This window comes from Palaemon carinicauda, chromosome 24 (assembly GCF_036898095.1).
Source record: "Palaemon carinicauda isolate YSFRI2023 chromosome 24, ASM3689809v2, whole genome shotgun sequence".
In the NCBI taxonomy this organism is placed as follows: Eukaryota; Metazoa; Arthropoda; class Malacostraca; order Decapoda; family Palaemonidae; genus Palaemon; species Palaemon carinicauda.
Genome location: NC_090748.1, coordinates 56034218 through 56054217, shown reverse-complemented (window position 1 = coordinate 56054217; position 20000 = coordinate 56034218). Strand labels below are relative to the sequence as shown.

The 20000-nt window shown below is 39.8% G+C and overlaps 1 protein-coding gene and 1 pseudogene across 2 annotated transcripts in view; one reads left to right on the top strand and one right to left on the bottom strand.

The window, feature by feature from the left end:
• Positions 1–20000, bottom strand: part of LOC137618122 (G-protein coupled receptor Mth-like) — a 157686-nt gene that overhangs the window by 67747 nt on the left and 69939 nt on the right. The gene's annotated exons all lie outside the window — the stretch shown is intronic.
• LOC137617853 (uncharacterized) lies at positions 12376–13397 on the top strand (annotated as a pseudogene).

Below are 20000 nucleotides of genomic sequence, written 5' to 3'. Positions count from 1 at the left end.
TATATATTCTTACAAAGCTGGTCTAGTATAGAGTAAATACAATATTTATGTATTTTATTTGTGTATTTAAGAGATGTATAGGCAGCTCGTAAGGTGAGTTCCTCACATGGAGGTTTAAGTAATTGTTTGTAAATTAAATAAGATTTTCGTTGTCCAATTAATTGTATTTGTCATTCAAGTCAGTATATGTAAATTTACGTTATTTTAAAGAATTAACTTATTTATTTCATGAAGTTTGTTATGAAGTTTTATGTAATGTCAATTAGTTATGTGTATGACCCATACAAGGTAGGAAAACAAGGGCTTACATCATGTTTACGTGGTATTACATCAAGTTTATATTTCCACGTACTTAGACTGTGCATGAAAGTTCTTGAAATAGATTTACATTTTTTTTTAATGTTTTGAGGGGTTGGTGGGCGGAGTTAGCTGAGAGAGGGTTGCCTAGCAAGCAAGGTTTGTTTCTCTGTTCAAAATAATACATTGGTAACCTTGCCGCTAGAGCCTAGACCCCCAAGCTATGATCTACTAGAAATATCTAGATGTTTTAATTATATATATATACCTCCCTAGGAATGCATGAGCAGCAGAAAAGATCTAGCCTGTCCCTTTGAAAGAGGGAAAGTTCATCTCTCTCCTCTCAAGCGCGCCAATTGTGTGCCCCCTTAAACGTTATTAACGCTTTCTATCCAACATATATCATGTGTAGTGTGTTCAAACAATGACGAATCTGTTGCAAAATATTTCAAGTGTATTTTGTTAATGTGAGTACTGGAATAACATAAATTTTTGTAATTGGCCCTGTGAGCTTTAGGTTAAAACAGTGAAGTGTATTTATATTGCTTATCTGTTTGGTTACCTCGTGTGATCCAAAGGACGTAATTGTACCACTTACATTTATGTAAATTTCATTAAGGGTTTAATCATTAGAATTTTAAAGTGTTAACTATTTTTATTAATCATCAAAATTAAATGTTTTTATAAATTAATTTGCTGTAAAAGAACTGATTGTATAATTTCTTAAGATAACATTTTCTTGTCTTTGTCTAAGGTTTTGTTCAGATTTAATATTTTGAGTAATTAAATTCTGGTGTTAATTTTTTTTGTATTAGTCTTGTAACTTTTATAGAACAAATTTATTTTTGTAAAGTGTGTATCATTTCGATCACCCATATTTCTTAAGTGCTTGCTCATAATCCCTGTTTAAGAATCAAAGTAAGAGGTTGTTTTTTAATAGTTCAAGTGAAGCTATCACCCAGTTTTGTTTAGAGTGTACGTAAGAGACCTTGGGATATTCAGTGTTTTTATATATTGCTGTCTGGGGGTTGCATGCTTTCTCAGAGATCGGGGATAATTCAAGTGTAAAAAACTTGTGTAAAAATAAGCTGGTGAGTTTGGAGCTTGAGAGTTTATGTAACTTGTCAGTCGTAATAATGCACATATATATATATATATATATATATATATATATATATATATATATATATATATATATATATATATATACATATATAAATATATATATATATATATATATATATATATATATATATATATATACATATATATAAATATATATATATATATATATATATATATATATATATATATATATATACTGTATATATATACATATATATAAATATATTTATATATATATATATATATATATATATGTGTGTGTGTGTGTGTGTGTTTTATGAACCGTCTTAATGGTTCATCGGGTTCTTTAAAATACCAAAAGAAATGAGACTAGAATGAACTGATGGACTGCAACAACCAAAGGTGTGGGTAAAAAAGAAAATACTAGAGTACCTTAACCTAGTTTATTATACAAAAATTATATACCATAATTACAATGAGCACAGGTAAGGGGAAGCACAATGACCCAAATTATCACCACCATAAATTCAGACATTCAAAATTACAAATGCAGAAAACTTAAAGTTTAAGCAAATGATAAATAAAATTAGCAATAGACATCAACAAAAACACAGCATGCAACAGCAATGACAAACAAGATAATCTTTCATTACCAATAAAATGATGAAGATGAGCCCATACACTTGCTCCTCACTAAATAACAAGAGCTAATACTTGCTCAACACGATACAAAACCAAATTAAATACACCATATTACTGAAGAGCCATACACTGCTCTTCCAACATATCATAAACATCCAGAAACACAATCCATGATCCTCGAGGACGACCATCGAACACTGTACGGTAACGACCACGACAGTGTCGATGCGACAGCCACTTTGCTGCCACCGAAGAATATCTCTTCAAAACTGGTAACCATGGTTTGGTCACCATCTCGACCTCGGGAGCTGGGTTGACGACAAGTGACCTACACTTGCTTTATCAGGACCATCACCAATTACCATCAACTAGGTGATACTTCAAAGCTGTTGCTGCTGCTCATTCTCGACTGCATCACGAGAACATGTCCATCTGGCTTCCCAAACCTGACTGCCTCTTGTCACTCAAGTAAACAAGTCTCCCGCCTTAACAAAGAAAAGAGGGCAGTTAAAAAATTGAAACTAGGTTGTTTTAAAGTCAAACAACCTAACAATATATATATATATATATATATATATATATATATATATATATATATATATATATATATACATATATATATATATATATATATATATATATATATATATATAAATATATATGAAACAAAGTATAATATTATATATATCATGGCTGGCAAACTATACACCCTCTCAAGTTCAAACTCGCCTGTTCGTCTTTACATTAAATCTGTTACACTTGAAAATAATACCCGAGCTCTGAGACAGTTAAATAACTCCCACACAGCAATACATAAAAACGCTGAATATCCAAAGGTCTCTTAAGTACACTCAAAACAAAACTGGGTAATTATTATTAAGAATTATTCAAACCACCTCTTACTTCGATTCTTTAACTGGGATACGAGAGAGTACTGTGAAAACACTGGTAATTGAAATAATACACTCTTTACAAAAATAAATGTATTTTATAAAATTACAACATTGAAAGTATTTACATAAAAAATAAATCACTCGAAATAATAAGTTTGAATTAAACTTAGATTAAGAAAAAAAAAAATGTTATACTCTGAGAATTATATAATGACTTGACTCGAAATATTGAATCTGCATAAAGCATTAGACTAAGTCAAAGGAAATAAATATTTAGTAAAATTATAAAATCACTTGTTTCACTATGTTGGATCTAAATCTAGGCAGGATCAGGAAATGATAGTCAGCATGGTTTCGTATCTTCATTGCAACTGATTCACAGCGTGACAGCAGAGGGAAAATATACAGAATTGCCCGTGATATGGAGAGTGACGTCCCTTATGTGGGCGGCGCTACAAACAGCCTCATCTTAGCACATCTTACATCTCTCTCCCAAAATATTACAAGGAGGGTAATATTTTCAAAACTTATAAATGACAATATCAAAAGCAGATATAACAAACGAAATGTTCAACACTTAAAAAAAAACATCAGGGCCTCGGTTAGATTTCGCCAGTCATCTCTGTTTTGAGCTTTTAATTCAGTACTTCTCTATTCATCATCTCCTACTTTGCGCATTATAGACCTAAGCCATGTAGGCCTGGGTCTTCCAATTCTTCTAGTGCCTTGTGGAGCCCAGTTAAACGTTTGGTGAACTAATCTCTCTTGGAGAGTGCGAAGAGCATGCCCAAACCATCTCCATCTACCCCTCATCATGATCTCATCCACACATGGTACTCTAGTAATCTCTCTTATAGTTTCATTTCTAATCCTGTCCTGCCTTTTATTCTCAAATCTACTAAATCTATTGGAGATTGTTTCATTGTCATACCATGACTTATGTCCATACAGTAATACTGATCTCCCTAAACTGATATATAGTCTGATTTTATATGAAATTTTAGGCGATTTGATTTCAAATGTTACTTAACCTAGCCATTGTCTGATTTGCTTTTTTAAATTTTTCAATAAACTCTAATTCTAAAGACCCTGTATTGAAGATCATTGTTCCTAAATACTTAAATGATTCTACCTCATTATTCCTTTCTCCTTCCAATGATATTTCATCTTCCATTCCATACTCCGTTCTCATCATCTCTGTCTTTCTTCTATTTATCTTCAGCCTAACCTCGTGTGATATTTCATGCATTCTGATAAACAAGCATAGCAAATCCTGTGGTATTATGCTAAGAAGGACAGCACCATCAGCATACTCTAGGTCTGCTAAATTCCTATCACCAATCCAGTCCAATCCTTCTCCACCATTTCTGACTGTTCTACACATTACAAAGTCCATGAGGAGGATAAACAACATAGGTGAAAAAACATTCCCTTGGAGTACTCCGCTGTTCACTGGAAACTCACTTGATAAGATTCAATTAACATTAACTTTGCACTTGCTATGCTCATGAACAGACCTAATCAAATTTATATATTTTAGAGAAATTTCATAATAATGCAGGATTCTCCACAAAATTGGCCGGTGCACCCTATCAAAGGCTATTTCATAGTCCACAAATACCATCAAAAGGGGATTTCTGTATTCTACACATTGCTGTACAATATGTCCCAAAATGAAAATTTAGTCGGTGCAACTTCTACCTTTTCTAAATCATACTTGTTCATCTCTCAGCTTTTCATCAAACTTTCTCTCCAGTCTCTTAAGAATAAGCATACTATATATTTTCATAACAGCTGACGTAAGTGTTATGCCTCTGTAATTATTTTAATCAGTCAGGTCTCCCTTTTTAGCTATTTCACCATCACTCCTAACTCCCATTCATCAGGTTTTGTCTCTTCATGCCACATTCTACAACATAATCTTGTAAGTAGTCTGGGAGTCACTTCATTTTCGACCAGTATCATCTCAGCACTTATTCCATCACATCCAGGAGCTCTTCATCTCTTTAGTTTTTTTAGGATAGCTTTGACTTCAAACACACTGAATTTATTCATGGGCACATCAAGGCCTTCATCAGCTTCAGGTATATCAATCAAATTATTCCCTATATTTGTCCTATTCATAACCTCATTAAAGTGTTCCATCCAACATTGTCTTTCTTCATCTTCTGTTGCTATAACAGAGCTATCTCTAAAGAGAGTATATGCTTCTTCTTCTTTGCCCCAGTCGAGATTTCATTAATAATTCTATGTGCAATTCTCACACCATAGCCATCTGCTTCACTGTCTAAACACTCTCTCCAGTCATACCTGGCTTTTCTTTTGACCTCGTTGTCAATACTGGAATACTTAGCATGCTCTACCTTGTAAATATCATTACTTCCTCGAAAACTTTCAACAATCAATTTCTGTCATTGTCTCCTTTTTTATAGTATCCCAAGTATCATTCGATATTCATGGCTTTCTCTTTGTAACTGTTTGTCCCAAGACTTCACTACCAACTGACTGATATATGTTACCTAATATCCCACCATTCTTCATTAATTGTCTGTTCTTTGTCTCTTAAAGTCTCTAAGACTGCAAATCGATTCCTACATTCAATTGCAAATGTTTCTCTGTACTCTTCCTCTAGAAGCTTAGTTGTATCAAACCTAGGTATTCTATCTATATTTCTGTTGGGTGCATTCAGTTTTAATTTCAGTGTGGCAATGAGGAGCTGGTGGTCATAATCGTAATAATTAAGGGTTAGGATGACTAAGAGAGAGAGAGAGAGAGAGAGAGAGAGAGAGAGAGAGAGAGAGAGAGAGAGAGAGAGAGAGCAAAATCAACAGCATTAACATAACATCTAGTGAGATAATGATTACATCAGCATAGCAAGATTTGCACTAAAATTGAGTTGTGAAAGCAACATCAACACGAAATCTCATACAGAATATAATTTTGCAAATATGAAATCAATGCACGTCTAAGTGCAGTAAAACAGAACAAAAAATACTTTCATTCTATAAATGCAGAATCAAAGCAAAGATAATTATACATAATCGTTCATCCAGACAGGGGCCTCTCTCTTCCTTGGAGGCTGTGCCTCTGGTGCTGATGGAGGAGACTTAAATGCATGAGCCACTTCGTCATCGGTAGGAGTGGCTCCTGTTGTCTCCCTGACTGGCAGTTCAGTGACCTTGAGGTGTCTTCTGTTTCTCATCGACAGACGCCCACTACGATCTAGTCTTACGATGTACTGTCTATGAGGTCATTGCTCGACTATGATTCCCAGCCTGTCCCAGGCCTTGGTCATCTAGTTCTGAACCCTAATGTGCATGCCTAGCTGTCGGGGCGTTAGCCTCCTGTCGGTGACACTTTCAATTATCTTCTCATTTTTCTCTGCTACTTGAATTTCTCTTTTTCTAATGGATTTTCTCCAGTGATGTTATATCATATAGTTGAGTTTTGTGGTCAGTACACCATCGTGCAGCTGTTACCCAGCTGCCAATTGTGCCAGGGATTTATTTATTCCCTTTAAGGGCGTCTTCAGGTATTGAGCATGGCCAATGATACCTTGTCGTCATTGAGGCTTCCAGTCCCACTGATACTTGTTCTAATTATCCTCTTTGCGGACTTAACTGTGGCCTCGGCTCTCCCATTTGACTGCGGGTAGTGGGCCGATGATAGGCGTATGTCAACTCTCCATCTCCTGTAGAAGGTCATCATCTCTTCACTCACCAGATTGGTGCCACTTTCAGTAGACATTTGTTCAGGTTCTCCTCATCGAGTGAAGTAATGATTGAGTTTTGCTATGACCTTTGCAGATGTGGGGGCACTAGGGATATGGGCTATTTCTAGCCAGCCTGTAAGCCTGTTACAATATGCCATATACATGTGTTCTTCAACCTGAACCAGGTCTATGACAGTCTGTTGGAACAGATACTCTGGGGCAGGGGTCATTTTCATGACTTCGGCCGGCAGTGTTGGTAAGTGGGCATCACACAATGTACACCGCAAACGATGATGCTGGAGGTCACCTTCGATACCCAACCAATAGATCAAATGTCTTGCCCTTCTCAACATTGTATCTAGGCCTTGATATCTAGCATGGAGGTTGGCGGTTATCTGATAGCGGAGCCCTTCGGGAATGACAAGGAGGATACAGTTGTCGTTGAAGCAGTATGTGACAAGGTTGCCAGATATAGAGACGTATTCCGATGCCATAGAAGGGCCTCAAACATGCAATTTCTTGAGATTTCTTCGGGTTCCAGTCCCCTGCAGTCCCTCGAGTGACTGATATGCTGGGTCGTCCTGGGCTGCCTCTTCAACAGTTTTCTCGTCTATGGTGCACTACTCCTGTAGGTTTCCTGTGATTGCTGACACCATAGCAATCGTTAATTCTTCGTTGAAGCTTGCATTCTGTTTATCTGGCGCCGTCCTCAAGGCAGGAAATCGAGGAAGGAATTCAGCAGCATGATTTCTATTTCCTGGTAGGTATCTGACATTGAATTTATGCAATAATGTTTTCTCCTTTAATCTAAATAGTCTGGGGCTGGTAATATCGCCAAGACTTCTATTGCCTAGTAACTTGACTAAAGGGTGGTGGTGGTCCGTGATAATGGTTAAGCTTGGGCAGGCCAATGAGAATAATTGTGCCTTTTTTAAGCACCAGGCCACTGCAAGGGTTTCTCCCTCCACAGCTGCATACCCAGACTCGGCAGACGTGAGGAAACAACTGCCTCAAAGCGCTATTCTCCCATCATCTCTACAACAGAAGGGGGTTTTGACGGAGGTACAACTGCACTATTGTTGGAGGATGACGAAGCCCATGCCTCCTTACTCCAATAAGGACTGCGACAGTCGGCTGCAGTTTGTCATAGTAGGTGAGGCGTCCTTGGTCAACTTGCAGACGATGTCTTGCACTTGACGAAACTTCTCCCGAAGGTGCTCATCCCAATAGACCTGTTTGCCTGAGGGCTTCTTCAGCAGGTCTCTAAAGTAGGTCATGATAGGTGCTGTTGTCAGGAAGGGGGCCAGCTGATTGACAAAACCATACCATGACCTGATGTCAGATATTTTGGGCTTTTGGGGCATAAAAAAACTTTTGATGGCTGATAAACAATCTTCTGAAGGCTTGTAGGAGTCCAAACCGACGTCAAACCCGACGAATTCCCCTTCTTTCTTGCAGAATTTGAATTTTTCTGGTTTCAAAGTGATGCCCTTATATGCACAGACTACAAGGAAGTCATACACATGCCAAAAGGCACCTTCTATGCCCAAATCATAAAGAAGTGTGTCGTCCACACACTTAAACTTCCTGGGTACTTCTTCTATGGCATCATCGAAATGGCGTGTATATGCGTCGGAGGCAGAACAATACCCCATTGGTGTCCTTCAGTATCGGTACCTGCCCCAAGGTGTGATGAATGACGTTAGGGGTATGCTTTCTGTATAGATATCTAATGTTATGCTGTATATTATTTACATTACATTCAGTTTATGAACATTAATTCACATTTGCTTTATTATTATTTTGTAGAAGAATGATATCTATTTCCATTAATCTTTTCCCATTACATGTACTGTAAGACCATTTTTTCATTATGCAACATGGCAACAATGTAATTATTTCCGCCATGTGCACATAGTAGTCAGTCGTTGTTTAGTGGTCACTGTAGTGACAAGCATGGACCTGCTTCCCGCTTCTGTCACATTTATGTCCGTATATCTTCATTATACAAGATTTTAAAGAACCTACTAGTTTACTTTGTCACCCCCATTCCATTTATCGCATGGATGTATGTGGCAGTATCACACACAATGCGCAGCGAGTAACCGGACGTTATGGATTCAAAGAAGACTGCCGCCATTGCTGTTTAATTCTCGTCTCGCACTTTGGAACCCTTACAGTGACTCAAAATTTTAACTATAGTCTGTTAAGAGTGATACAGTGTTTATGCAGTGCAGGGTTAGAGTGTCAGTGTGTTATAGTGCTGTGTTGTATTATGCTAGTGTCCTTGCCAACATTTCTTAGGACATTTGAACTCTAGTACCATTTTTCTCAGCAGCCCCACCACCCGTCCTTCTTTCATGCATCGATGGTGACAGGCCCGAGGCGCTCGCCAAGAGGCACGCCCACCACACCCGCGTCCCCTCTGGTCGCAACACACACTCGCTCATCTCACCCAACTGGCGCTTATTTCACAAGCTCACTGACAAACATTGTAATTTTTAACTACCCAAATTGCTTTCTTTCGCTCATATGCAGCGATTTGGATATTTTTCTGGCGCTCTACAGATTTTAAGCTCTCTTACAACACCGAACTCAATATGGCTCAGCAAGAGGAACAGCTAATTGATTTAATGGATCAGACAGAGGATCACACATAGGATCAGGCAGAGACGAAGTACTTGTGCACCTCTCCACTGCTGATGAAGATACCAGCATCACTTTCCCCATAGGTCAGGAGACCTCAATAATGATATACTTCATCTCATCCACTCTCTGCAGACTTCCAGCATGCAAGACCAAGACCGACGATGACAAGAGGAGCAGACCTTCAGACTACAGATGGAGCAATCAAGACAGAAAGACAACCAGCAGTTCATGTCTCTTTTCTCCTTGCTATCAAGACAGATTGCGGCATCATAACCCCAGCAACCTACCCCCATAATTGCACCTCCTGTTACACCTGTTCCCCTAACCCCTGACTTCTCAGTGCATACACCTAAAACTTCTGGCAAGCCTATGGTCCATCCCCCACCTCTCTTGCAACAAAACAAGATGCAACATATCAAGCGTTTCGCCAATGGAGACTCCGTTTTGAGGATTATGCAGCATTAGTTGGACTTGATAGCTTACATCAAACTTCCCAGCTAATTCACTTGAAAACTTGCATCTCCCTTGACGTCCAGGGCCTGCTTACGCATACACTGGGCATCCCTCCCAACACATCACTTTCCCTTACAGAGGTGTTGGATACACTGCAGAAGCACTTTCACAGCCTTAGAAATGAAGCCTTATGACGCAGGAAATTGTTGTCCTGCATACAGGCTGTCGGAGAATCGTTTACAGACTACTACGCACGCCTCAAGGAATTTGCTAATGAAGTAGACTTCTGCACTGGCAACCCCAACTCTTGCACTGAACGGTAATTGCAGATGGTAATTTTGAAGGGCGTGAGAGACGAAGAGTTAATACAACGCCTTATTCCCCTCCAACCCTCATCTACCCTCGCAGAGTTTGTGAAATGCTGCAACTCCTACGAATCTACTCGTGCAACTGCATCAGCCATTGCATCTTCCCCTAGCCAAGTCAATGCAGTATCTGCATACAAGAAGAACCAGTATCTACAGAAGATGACTTCTCATCGATCTCCTGACCAACGTTCTCACCAGTCTCATAACAATAACCCTTGCCAATATTGCTCTCGCAAACACGATTCCGGAAAATACCAAGCCACAGGTGCAACGTGCAATAACTGCGAACGCACAGGTTATTGGCCCTGCACTCAGAAATGCCCAGCTAAGAAATCTCAGTGCAATACCTGCAAGAAACAGGGACATTTTGTAAAGATGTGCTTATCTACCAAGAAAAGTTAGACTGGGTATACAGCTTCACCTCCTACTACTAAGTCAAATACCAGCTGCTGTTTCGTGGGTGATAACTCGGGTAGCTAAACCCCGATACAAGAACAGACATCACAGTGATTGGCACCATGCATTTGGATGTACTCCGCATATCTCGGACAAGCCTTGAACCTCGTGACAGCAGATGGATCCCCCATGACACCAGCTGTAGGATACTTCCTGGCAACACTTCGTCTTGGCAAAAAGTCTTGCTCAGCAACCATACATGTTCATGAGGATATCCAAACTCCCCTCCTTTCTCGTGAACATTGCTGAGCCCTTGCCATAGTGTCACCGGACTTCCCGAAGCCCATCCTCATGGTAACACATGTCAACAGATGCGCTCAGATTCCTGCCTCCGCCATGACGTCATCCGCAGCTATTAGGGACAATTTTCTTCGGCACTTCAGTGACGTCCTCATATCCAAGAAGGATCTACAAACCCAGCCACTAAAGAAAATGGCAGGCCCTCCGATGAGGATTCACCTGAAACCTGGCGCTACACCCTTCGCTGTACATAAGCCCAGGCCCATTCCGTTTCCTCTCAGAGATCAAGTGAAAGAAGAACTTGACTCCTTAGTGCAACAAGGAATCATCAGACCAGCATGCGACAAACCCTCTGAATGGTGCCATCCCATGGTCTTGGTACCCAAGGACAAAAGTGTGTGCATCACTGTGGATCACACCCATCTAAATTCTCAGGTAGCCCGCCCTACACACCCATCACCAACGCCCCATGATGCCATCCGCAACATCTCTCCTACTGCGAAGTACTTCACCACAGCAGATACCCTGCATGGCTATTGGCAAATGGAGTTGGCAGACTCGGACCCCTACCTGACTACATTTATAAATCCGTACGGAAGATTCCAGCACTTTCGCGGCCCAATGGGATTTTCAGCAACAGGTGATGCATACTGCCTCCGTGGAGATATGGCACTACAAGGTGTTCCCAACTATGTGAAGGTTGTAAATGACATCCTCCTTTCCGACGAGGATCTCCCTTCCCACCCACAACACGTGCACCAGATGCTGACCAGATGCCGTCAATATGGCATTACCCTCAACAAGGACAAGTTCACTGTAGCCACCCCTAAAGTTAACTTTTGCGGTTGTCTTATCATCTGATGATATTGCAGCAGACCCTGACAAGGTATCAGCTATACGTGACTTTCCTACACCATCCAATGTCACAGATGTCAGGTCGTTTATGGGTCTTGTCAATCAACTTGCCGACTTCCCTCCAGACATCGCAGCAGCAGCACAGCCCCTACGCCCACTTACGAACCCCAAACGCTCATTCGTCTGGACGCCCAACCATAAGCGAGCATTTAAGAAAGTCAAGACAGCTCTGCCTTCACCACCTGTCTTATTACCCTTCAATCCTGTCTCGCCTGTAGTTCTGCAAACAGATGCTTCATGCCTATACGGTCTCGGCTATGCCCTACTTCAAGATCACGGCCAAGGTCAGATGCGTCTTGTCCAGTGTGGCTATCGTTTCCTTACGTATACAGAGACTCGTTATACCACCATAGAGCTGGAGCTACTTGCAGTCACTTGGGCTATAGCTAAGTGCTGCCTATACTTATCTGAACTTCAGCATTTCACCTTAATGACTGATCATCATCCCTTGATACCAATTCTCAATCACTACACTTTGGATGCTATTGAGAATCAACGCCTTCCATGCCTCAAGATGAAAGTGGCCCCCTACATCTTCACTGCAGTATGGCGGGTAGGAAGAGAACTTTGTATACCAGACGCACCTTGGATTGACTCCACGACAGTCACCGAGGGACTGAAGCTACTCGATGTCGTGCAATGCAGACAGTATTCTGGCCAGGCATCAATGCAGATATCAAGAGTAAAGTAGAAAGCTGTGAGGCCTGCCAACAGCTTCTCCCTAGTCAGCAACAGGAACCTTACATGTGTGACGACCACCCATCCCGGCCCTTTGAAAGTGTGTCAGCTGACTTCTTTCACGTAGCAGGAAAATCCTTCCTTGTTATTGCTGATAGACTTTCAGGCTGGCCTGTGACTGTTTCCTGTGGACGTGACACAACTGCAGCCAGAGTTACAAGAATGTTCTGTGTTTTCTTCCGCGAGATTAGTGTTCCACTCCGCTTACGAACTGATGGAGGACCCCCATTTTCCAGCCAAGACTTCAAGCAATTTGCCGACCGCTGGGGAGTTCAACACATCATCACTTCTCCACATTACCCTCAGTCTAATGGACATGCAGAAGCGGCCGTGAAAGCTGTTAAACACCTTATCCTCAAGTCTGCCCCATCCAGGAACATAGATTGTGAAGCCTTTGATAGAGGACTGCTGGAGCTTCGGAATACACCGAACCCTGCTGGACACTCCCCTGCGCAGATTCTCTATGGCCATTCTCTCTGCACTTGTGTTCCAGCCCACACCAGATCATTCAAAGAGGAGTGGCAAACTAAGACCCAAGATTATGACTGTCGCACTGCTGCCCAAACCGACCAGGCCATGAGCCTTTACAATTCTCATGCCCGCCCTCTACCCAAGCTCACCATCGGCCAATGAGTTAGGATACAGGACGCAACGACGCTTCGATGGGACAAGGTTGGTATCGTGATGGGACGCAGAATGTCAAGAAAGTATGAAGTACGTCTTCCAAGTGGTAGTGTATGCTTTCGAAACCGTAGACATTTATGCCCAGTGGCTAATATAAGTGATGACACCTCTCCCCAAGACCCTGCATCCCCTTGCTCTGGCCAGGAAAGAGAGCCATCATCTGAACCCTCCAATGTCCCTCATCATTCACCTCGACTAGCTCAGAGAAATTAATGTTCCGCTCAAGACACTGCTACGAGCGTAAAGGGGGAGGGAGGTGTATAGATATCTAATGTTATGCTGTATATTATTTACATCACATACGGTGTATGAACATTAATTTACATTTGCTTTAATATTTTTCTTTTAGAAGAATAATATTTATTTCCATTTATCTTTTCCCATTACACATACTGTAAGATCACTTTTTCCTTATGCATTGTGGCAACAATGTAATTATATGTGTCAACACTGCTTTTTTTTCCGCCATGTGCATATAGTAGTCAGTCATTGTTCAGTGGTCCCTATAATGACAAGCATGGACCTGCTTCCCGCTTCTGTCACATTTATGTCCGTATATCTTTATTATACAAGATTTTAAAGAACCTACTAGTTTACTTTGTCACCTCCCATTCCATTTATCGCATGGATGTATGTGGTAGTATCACACACACTTACCTTGTCCAGTTCTATCTGGAGAAAAGGGGAATGCTAGATACCATATCGAAGGGCATAGGGGTATGGTGCGTCTCCGTTCTACAACTTGCGTTGTGTTTTTGATAGTCAACCGTACGCCTTGGTTGCCCCGATTTCTTGGCCACGACCACCATACATGAACACCATTCTGTGCCCTCTCCAGGGGGAGCACTTTGGAAGACCCCTCTCTTGACGTCCTCCTCCAACTGGGCTTTCACCTCCGCTTCCCAGTGCTTAGGTATTGACACAGGTGTGTAGCAGGCATAAGGAACTGTGTCAGGTAATAAGTGGATATGGTGGTGTTCCCCATTCATTACTGGGAGGGGCTCTCTCTCGGTGTTGAAAGTTGTACTTGAAAAATGGGCTAATAACCAGTTTTCTAATCTGGTAATACTCTCCTCACTACGGGGAAATGGAATGGCGGACGGTCTCGCAGGTTGATCAGTTGTTTTAGCGATTATATAGGTTGCACTTGCTGCTAGGGGGCAGAGCTAGGAAGGGGGCATGGTTTGGAAACATTTCTGGCACAAGACCAAGTTTCTTGAAGGCATCCAGGGATGAACAAAAATCAAGGGAGGACTTTACAAAGTATACTTCCTGGGTTGTGTGCCTCCCCTTGTATTCTATGGTACAAGAGGTCGACATTAACACTTCAGATGCAGGTTGGCAAAGTCTCGCAATCCTCTCTTCAACCTCAACTTAGCTGGTTTTATGTTCCACTTCGCAAAAATAGCTGGTCCCGCAACACACTCTGGTGAACACCTGAGGAGCTGTGGAGAGACCGAAACACAGCACCTTGAACTGGTAGATCTTGTTGTCTAGGCAGAATCTCAAGTACTTCCTGGAAGACGGATGGATTGGGATCTGGAAGTAAGCGTCCTTTAGATCCAGTGTGCACATGAAGTCTAGAGGTCTCACTGCAAGTCTGACCGTGTCCGCTGTCTCCATGCTGAACCAGGGCACCAGTTTCTGGCACCGCTCGTACACAGGACCAGTCTCCCAAGTTGGCCAAGCATACATCGATACGAATAGTGGGTTGTGGGCATGGCCCATTTTGCGACCTGCCTCTGCTGCTACAACAACCGCGATCACTGCACCCGCTATGTCTGACTGCGCTGCCAGACCACTAACATTATTCCTGGTGATCTGCCCTCTGCAACACTTCTTCAGGTGACTGATTTTACCGCACCCATGACATGTCATTTTTCTTGCAGGACATGAGGAATACCTAGGGTATGACGAGTCCCACAATTACCACAGGGGCACAATTGTACTTTTACAAGGGTGCTCGTGTCCCAGTTACGAAGGGCGGCTGCCACTTCCATCTCGTGTTCCTCCTAAAAACCAATGGCAGCAGCTGCTCTAGGGGAGCTGCTAAGCCATGCTCTATTATGAAGGGCATCATCACGGGGTCCCTTGAATGCACTGCACATGACTCTGAGGGAGTCGATATCGCGAATATTATTGCATGATTGAAACACTTGCCTTTTGAGCACTTTATCACTTAGGCCTACCATGAGCTTAAGCAAAAGCATATATTCAGATAAATCATGATTGCAATTAGGACATGTGAATGCACAATCAGTAGCCTTTTGCTTTCACTTAATAAAATAATAATTGAAGGACTTACTAGTCTCTTGGGCGAAACCAAAAAACTCTAGCCACTGCACCACTTGATTAGAAGCTTTTACTACCATTTGCTTAACCGCATTGAATGCCCCTTCAGTAGACAGGGCACTCCACTGGGCGTCAGTATACCTAGAATCGATGGCACGTTGCAAGATCGGAACACAATGCAGCCTTATGTGATGAACTGCCTCGTTAGGCTTCAACTTGCATAGCTGCAACCAACACTCCATTGATCATTTCCAAGACCTAAAGGCTGCAGGGGACACTTCAGCTTTGCACTTTACCGGAGCCGTTGATGAAGGGATCCTTGGTTGAGGGACATTGCTACCCTGGAGTGACAACGCTGTTATTTCAGCCTGAAGATTCTGGATGGCTTGTTACTGGGTTTGTAACATGTGGTGAGCCCGCAGCATGGAAGCCGGCGCTATCCCAATGCCGGTTCCTGATGTTCCTGTCCTTGCAATGCTGCCCCTAGGGGATGTAAATGAGGGTCATCTCGGCAGTGGTGCCATAGCCCGTGACATGGACAGTGACATCACTTATGTTGGCGGCGCTACAAGCAGCCTCATCTTAACACATCTTACACACTGTAAATTAAATTTCACACAATTAGTTAGTCTTGACACTTAATGAAAATAGTTAACCTGATTACGATGCAAGTATACTTCACGTTTGTACATAAATCTCCCTGCGCCAGTTACAAAGATTTACACAATACCAACACTCTCCACAACACAATAAATTTACAATTTATAGCGCATTTGCAAGCTATGTTTTAACACACTGCACATGTTATACGCTGGGGCCCAAAATCGCTTTGGAGAGGACACATTATCCAGGCACTTTGAGAGACCAAGGACATACTTTTGCTCGTTCACAGGACAGGCTGGGTCTCTTCTGCTGGCATACATTCCTAGGGGAGATTACATATGAATTTAGTATCATCTAGAACATTCTAATAGATTATTCTCGTGGCTTGGGGCTGACTCCTAGCGACGTCAAAGTTATCAACTACATAAAAATTCAGGGGGACGAACCTTGGTTTCAGGCAACTCTCTCTCTCTCTCAGCTGCTCTGCCCACCTATCGTTTTTAGAAATAAAAAAAAAAAAAGATAAAATCTAAAACTGGGGTTTTTGAGAACCTTCCAAAACACATGTAAGAATTACGTATTTTTTTCACAAATATAATGCAAAAGCTCATAAAAAAAAAAAAGATTTACATAACTCATATGGTCATACAACACTCGAAAACAGTTAGGTAAGACCTCCTAACAAAATACGTGAAATAAAAAGTTAATTCTTAAAAATAAGGTAAATTTCCATATACTGACTTGAATGAAAAATACAAATAAATTAACGACAAAAGTCTTATGTAATCTACATACCAAACTTATACCTACATGAGAGGAACTCACCTTAGGAGCTGGCTATTCACCTCAAATACACAAATGAAATCTATAAATAAAATACAATAATAAATTATTTGCTGAACACTAGACCAGCTTCGTAAGAATATATATATATATATATATATATATATATATATATATATATATATATATATATATATATATATATATATATGCATGTGTGTTTGGGTCTGTTAGAGACACAGAGTGTGCATGTTTGCACCAAGTAAGACAACTGCACGCCTAAAGTCATACTCTTGATAAAGACAATCATAAGTTAACCGAACATTTCGGACATATGCTGAAGAATTTATTCTTATGACATTTCCAGCCACCCGTTGAGATACTACCGCTAGAGAGTTATTGTAACCTTTGACTGGCGAGAAAGTACTGTATTAGATCCCTCTCTCTGGTTACGGCTTATTTCAACTTTGCCTACACATACACAGAATAGCCTGGCCTATTCTTTCCTCATACACTTGACAACACTGAAATTTTCAAACAATTCTTCTTCTCTCAAGAGTTTAACTATTGCAATTGTTCAGTGGCTACTTTCCAGAGACTCTTTAGCTATGGTAAGCAGCTCTTCTAGGAGAAGGACACTCCAAAATTAAACCATTGTTCTCTAGTCTTGGGTAGTGCCATAGACTCTGCACCATGGTCTTCCACTGTCTTGGGTTAGAGTTCACTTGCTTGAGGGTACTCGCGGGCACGCTATTGTATCTTATTTTTATTTCTCTTGTTATGTTCAAGTTTTTATAGTTTATATATGAAATATTTATTCTAATGTTGTTATTGTTCTTAACCTTCTTGTAGTTTTTCCTTATTTCCTTTCCTCACTGGGCTATTTTCTCTGTTGGAGCTCTTGGGCTTATAGCATGCTGCTTTTCCAAGAATGGTTGTATCTTAGCATGTAATAATAATAATAATAATAATAATAATAATAATAATAATAATAATTTACTCGTGGGCATGAAAACTCACTATTACATCCAATCTCAGTGAAAATTGTAGTTGGTATTGTTTTTAAAGTTACATAAAGAACAACACTTATAATACTTCACTTTCGTTGCAACATGTACATCAAATTAACAAAATATGGTAACATTTTCATTAAATATATCAATACTCGATTGCAAAATGTTATTTACATCGGAAGGATATAACAATAAAACGATTTTTGCACTCTCGTTCCGTCTCCTTTCTTTGCTTTTCAATACACACACGCAGATGTACACCCACATACATATACACACACACACGCGCGCGCGCATATGTACGAACACACATATATACTGTATATATATATATATATATATATATATATATATATATATATATATATGTGTGTGTATGTACGTCTGTGTTTGTTTGTGTGTGTATGTGTGAGTAGAAATCACGATAGTTGACAAGCGATGAACATAAAATATGTATCATAGCCACGAGAGGAAAAATTAAAAGTCTTGGTTGAGTTAGTACTTATTTTTCCTTCCGTGGCTATAATCATAATATATATATACATATATATATATATATATATATATATATATATATATATATATATATTATATATATATATATATATATATATATATATATATATATATATATATGTATATATATATATATATATACATATATATATATAAATATGTATATATATGAATATATATATATATATATATATATATATATATATATATATATATATATATATATATATATATATATATATATATATATATATATATATATATATATATATCATATATATACATATATATATACATATATATATATATATATATATATATATATATATATATATATATATACATATATATATATATATATATATATATATATATATATATATACATGCACACAGGAATATACATTTCTAAATATGTAAGTATCATTTACGTTAATGAGTTTATAGAATAGTTTTTCTCAATGAATTATATAATATTTAGACGAGTCCCACTCCATCCTTGGAATCCTTGTCAACAGTTTCCTGCGAAATGTTAGATTCCCTGATCTTTCTGTTAATTGGTCTCATTTGTAACTCAAAGGATGGCCTTGTATTCACGGGATACGGGGATGGGAATAGGGACGAGGAAGGTCTCCGTTGCTGGATGAGGGGATGTTCAAAATATCTTTAGGCATTTATGTAATGCATGTAGACTACATGATTTGTATAAATTACTTCATATCCAAAATATTATGTATTTTTTGTTAAGTAGTGTGCCTGAGTGCCGTTAGGTGAATGCAACTAAATTTATATTAACGGATCATGGGCTTATATACAAATCGTTTCCAGAAAAAAACGTCACAAAAAATTCAAACGAAAATTGTTAAAGATGGTTTCAAACTATTGAAACCCAGATATATGTCTACTGTAGGCCCCAGAGCCTTTAAATATGCTGCCCCGAGTCTATACAATAAGCTCCCACGAGACATCCGAATGATTGAAGACATCAAGGATTTCAAGAGGAAACTGAAGACTTTCTTATTCCGTTAGTCGTATGACTGTGACGATTTAACAGCAATATGTGATATTACACGTTAAATACTCTGAACGAACAGGATATAACGTCAGTGGAGGTCCTGTAGAGAGTGGGGTTCCCCTGTTGTATGGGACCGGAAAAGCAGCCGTCAAAGTAAGTAAAGACACCAGGTGTTGGTTTTCCTACCGATAGGGAGATTCCCTATTACCAACAAGTTCCAAGGATCATTCCGGATTTTGGAGAAGAACAGTGATCTGACCCACATTATCGAAAAACCAGGGAGAAGGAAAACGAGACCAAAGCTTCACAGGTATGTATGGCGCAAACCCTTCCATCCATGGAAGATGATGAAGGATATGAGGTAGGGGCTGTAAGCAAAGTGAATAATTCATCCAACATTAGGGACTTAGAAGAGAAATTAATGCATTTGAATAAGGAGCAACAAGAGGAATTAAGCCGATTGATTAAAAGTTTCCCTGAAATTGTCTCAGATGTCCCGAAACGAACCAACTTGACAAGGCATGAGATACACCTTAAGACCACAGAAAAACCATTCAAACAGCGCGCTTATTGACTGTCGCCACATCACCGCTAAGTCATAAGAAAAGAAGTAGAGTATTTATTGCAAAACAGATTAGTTGAACAA